General features: G+C 62.4%; 1 pseudogene; it reads left to right on the top strand.

Annotated features, from left to right (window-relative positions):
* LOC126177253 (large subunit ribosomal RNA) overlaps window positions 1-5,000 on the top strand; it is a 7,960-nt pseudogene that overhangs the window by 1,018 nt on the left and 1,942 nt on the right.

The raw sequence follows: 5,000 nt of genomic DNA on the forward strand, positions 1-5,000 counted from the left end.
CGGGCCGAGGGAGGATGGGGCTTCCCCGCCCTTCACGGGGCGGCGGCCTCCGCACTCCCGGGGCGTCTCGTCCTCATTGCGAGGTGAGGCGCACCTAGAGCGTACACGTTGGGACCCGAAAGATGGTGAACTATGCCTGGCCAGGACGAAGTCAGGGGAAACCCTGATGGAGGTCCGTAGCGATTCTGACGTGCAAATCGATCGTCGGAGCTGGGTGTAGGGGCGAAAGACTAATCGAACCATCTAGTAGCTGGTTCCCTCCGAAGTTTCCCTCAGGATAGCTGGTGCTCGTACGAGTCTCATCCGGTAAAGCGAATGATTAGAGGCCTTGGGGCCGAAACGACCTCAACCTATTCTCAAACTTTAAATGGGTGAGATCTCCGGCTTGCTTGATATGCTGAAGCCGCGAGCAAACGACTCGGATCGGAGTGCCAAGTGGGCCACTTTTGGTAAGCAGAACTGGCGCTGTGGGATGAACCAAACGCCGAGTTAAGGCGCCCGAATCGACGCTCATGGGAAACCATGAAAGGCGTTGGTTGCTTAAGACAGCAGGACGGTGGCCATGGAAGTCGGAATCCGCTAAGGAGTGTGTAACAACTCACCTGCCGAAGCAACTAGCCCTGAAAATGGATGGCGCTGAAGCGTCGTGCCTATACTCGGCCGTCAGTCTGGCAGTCATGGCCGGTCCTTGCGGCCGGCCGCGAAGCCCTGACGAGTAGGAGGGTCGCGGCGGTGGGCGCAGAAGGGTCTGGGCGTGAGCCTGCCTGGAGCCGCCGTCGGTGCAGATCTTGGTGGTAGTAGCAAATACTCCAGCGAGGCCCTGGAGGGCTGACGCGGAGAAGGGTTTCGTGTGAACAGCCGTTGCACACGAGTCAGTCGATCCTAAGCCCTAGGAGAAATCCGATGTTGATGGGGGCCGTCATAGCATGATGCACTTTGTGCTGGCCCCCGTTGGGCGAAAGGGAATCCGGTTCCTATTCCGGAACCCGGCAGCGGAACCGATACAAGTCGGGCCCCTCTTTTAGAGATGCTCGTCGGGGTAACCCAAAAGGACCCGGAGACGCCGTCGGGAGATCGGGGAAGAGTTTTCTTTTCTGCATGAGCGTTCGAGTTCCCTGGAATCCTCTAGCAGGGAGATAGGGTTTGGAACGCGAAGAGCACCGCAGTTGCGGCGGTGTCCCGATCTTCCCCTCGGACCTTGAAAATCCGGGAGAGGGCCACGTGGAGGTGTCGCGCCGGTTCGTACCCATATCCGCAGCAGGTCTCCAAGGTGAAGAGCCTCTAGTCGATAGAATAATGTAGGTAAGGGAAGTCGGCAAATTGGATCCGTAACTTCGGGATAAGGATTGGCTCTGAGGATCGGGGCGTGTCGGGCTTGGTCGGGAAGTGGGTCAGCGCTAACGTGCCGGGCCTGGGCGAGGTGAGTGCCGTAGGGGTGCCGGTAAGTGCGGGCGTTTAGCGCGGGCGTGGTCTGCTCTCGCCGTTGGTTGGCCTCGTGCTGGCCGGCGGTGCAGGATGCGCGCGCCTGCGCGGCGTTCGTGCCCCGATGCTTCAATCTGCGCGCAGGATCCGAGCTCGGTCCCGTGCCTTGGCCTCCCACGGATCTTCCTTGCTGCGAGGCCGCGTCCGCCTTAGCGTGCTCCTCCGGGGGCGCGCGGGTGCGCGGATTCTCTTCGGCCGCCATTCAACGATCAACTCAGAACTGGCACGGACTGGGGGAATCCGACTGTCTAATTAAAACAAAGCATTGCGATGGCCCTAGCGGGTGTTGACGCAATGTGATTTCTGCCCAGTGCTCTGAATGTCAACGTGAAGAAATTCAAGCAAGCGCGGGTAAACGGCGGGAGTAACTATGACTCTCTTAAGTTGGCGGGAGTAACTATGACTCTCTTAAGGCGGCCAAGTGGCGGCGGTGTGGCTGCATCCGGACTTGGCTTTTCGAAGTGCGGTCTTGATGTAGTCGTGCTGCTGCTGCGAGGTGCCTTCCTTGGGTTGTAGTTACAGGGAGAGTGATGCGCAATACATGGGCCTAGCCCTCTTAGCCTCTCCTCTCCTGCGGTCTTCTCCCCTTCTCGTGGGCCCGCTGATTTTCGCAGAGTGGAAGACCGCACCAGGGGCTTGGGGGGGTTACCAGCCCCCCCTCGCATTATCCCTTTTAAGTTGGGGGCAGCAGACAAGTAAATAACAGTGGTGGCCCTTCCGCTGAAGGTGCCACCCCAGCTTCCCCAGCTCCTAGCCGGCCAACCGGCCGTGCCGAAGACCTTGTAACTGTTGCAGCTATCTACGCCTGTAGTGAGTGCCACCGTAGCTTCACCACCAAGACCGGTCTCGGGGTCCATCGCCGCCGCCAACACCTTGCGGCCGCCAACGCAGAGATCGTCACGGAGAGGCATCGCGCGAGGTGGACGGAGGAAGAAGTCCTGTCGCTCGCCAAGGCAGAGGCCGAACTGTTCCTTGAGAGGGACGCCCGGTTCTTCTTTGTCAATCAAGAACTCATCAGGATGTTCCCCGACCGAACGCTCGAAGCAATCAAGTGCCGACGGCGGCAAGCTGCCCACAAGCAGCTTGTCCGCCAATTTATGGAGGCGCTTGAGATCGGTCGGGGGGAAGAGCCGGCGTCCCGCCGGGGAGCAGCGAGCCCGCTGCCTGACGCGGGCGAGACCGCTGCGCCGCCTGTCGACGCAGCCGAGGACTTCGCGGCCGACACCACCGGGCCGCCGCCGGAGGGGCCGACTGACGCCGCCATCTGGGAGTATCTGGCGGGGCTACCTGCTTCCGCCCAGCGTTTCTCTGCCCTGGATCGAGTCATTGGTCTAGGGCGGGGCACGCCGCCCGATGTCATCCTGGGCATGCTCCCGGATGCCCTTGCGTCGGTCGGGTCCAGAGGGGAGAGATCGATCACCAGGACACAGCGGCCGCGCCAACCATCTAAGCGGCCGCCTGCAGCGCCGCCGACGCAGAAGCGCAAGCGGCGCCGCTGGGAGTATGCAAGAACGCAGGATGCCTTCCGAAGGTCGCGTGCACGTTGCGTGCGCGGCCTCTTGGATGGCACCCTGCTCCAGCCGCCACCTGCCATCCCTGGTCTGCTGGACTTCTGGGCGGACCTCTTCACTAAGAAGCCCACTTCCACCGCGGGCTTCATTCGTGACCGCCTCCTCCCGCACTCGGAACCTGTCGCTCTCGAGTGCCTATGGGGGCCGGTCACACATGAGGAGGTAGCCGCCGCGTTGCCGCCCAGGGGATCAGCGGCCGGGCCGGACGGCCTTACCCCAGCGGAGTTGCGGCGCCTGCCGCACGAAGTCCTGGTGAAACTGATGAATCTCTTCCTTCTGGCCCGCGCCCTTCCGGAACGCCTGCTTCGCGCGCGGACGTCCCTTCTCCCGAAAACGGCTGCACCAACATCCCCCGCTGACTTTCGCCCCATTACGGTCTGCTCGGTGCTGGCGCGGACCTTTCACAAGGTTCTCGCGTCACGCCTGATGCGCGCCTGTGCTGTGGACGAACGTCAGCGGGCATTCATCCCTCGTGATGGGATGTTGGAAAACACGTTCATCTTGGACACCGCCCTCACCGACGCAGTTCGCTCCTGCCGCTCTGTCTTTGTGGCGTCGATCGACGTATCGAAGGCATTCGATTCGGTAGATCATGCTGCCCTTCGCCCCGTGCTGAAGGCGCATGGCCTGCCGGATTGTTTTGTCGAGTATGTCGAGCGGTGCTACGAGGGCAGCACGACAGTGATAGCGGACGGCGCCGGCGTGGGCGTGTCTGTGCAGCCAGCACGGGGCGTTCGCCAGGGCGATCCCCTCTCCCCCCTCCTGTTCAACTTTGCGGTGGACTACGTTTTAGGCCAACTGCCCTCTCACATCGGAGCTCGGATCCTCGGTCGCAGGGTCAACGCTGCGGCCTTTGCAGATGACGTCTTGCTGTTTGCAGCGACCCCGAGGGGCTTGCAGTCCCTCATCGATGCAGCTACCGCAGCCCTCGCACACCTGGGGCTGCAGATCAACGCCCGGAAGTGTTTCACCCTCGCCTTAGTCGCGTCAGGGCGCGAGAAGAAGGTGAAGGTGGACAGCAATGTCACCTTCACAGCAGGCAATACCACCATGCCTGCCCTGCGTGTGGGTGAAACCTTCCGGTACCTGGGGCTGCAATTTTCCACGGCGGGTCGCTGTGTCTTCAATCCACGTCGCCACCTGGTGGAGCAGCTTGACGTCATCTCCCGAGCTCCGCTGAAGCCGCAACAGCGCCTCCACGCTCTCACCAACGTACTTCTTCCTGGCCTGTACCATGGGCTGGCCCTCAGCCGCACCCGGGTGGGTGCTCTGAAGTCGGCCGACGTCACCATCCGGGCCGCCGTCAGGAGATGGTTCCGCCTTCCGGCGGACACCCCCCTGGGATACTTCCACGCTCCTGTTGCCCAGGGGGGCCTCGGCATTCCATCCTGCCGTTGGATGGGTCCAACGCTCCGTCGGTCCCGTCTCCTGGCGCTGAAGAAGATAGGGCCAGCCTGCGAAGGTGCAGGCTTGGATGAGGTGCAGCGTGGGATCGAGGTGCTGGAGCGCCACTTAACGTGGGAGGGCCACCTCCTCAAATCGTCAACGCAGGTTGGGGAAATGTGGGCGGCGCGCCTACACATCGCCATTGACGGTGCGGCGCTGTCATCCTCTGCCGCCGTCAGTGGCCAACATCAGTGGGTCGCCGACACCAGTCGCCTGCTATCTGGGCGTGAATACATCGACGCCCTCCGCGCCCGCATTAACGCCTTCCCTACGAAGGCACGGCGCAGTCGCGGGCGGGAGGCGGACACCAGATGCCGCGCGGGGTGCCAGGCCGTGGAGACCGCCAACCACGTACTTCAGGCTTGCTTTAGGACGCACGGGTCCCGGGTCAAGCGCCATGACGCTGTTGTGCGTTATGTCGCCCGTGGACTCGCGCAGAGGGGCTTCAATGTCTCCGTGGAGCCCCACCTCCGAACACCTGAGGGCCTCCGCAAGCCTGAC

This window comes from Schistocerca cancellata, chromosome 3 (assembly GCF_023864275.1).
Source record: "Schistocerca cancellata isolate TAMUIC-IGC-003103 chromosome 3, iqSchCanc2.1, whole genome shotgun sequence".
Lineage (NCBI taxonomy): Eukaryota > Metazoa > Arthropoda > Insecta > Orthoptera > Acrididae > Schistocerca > Schistocerca cancellata.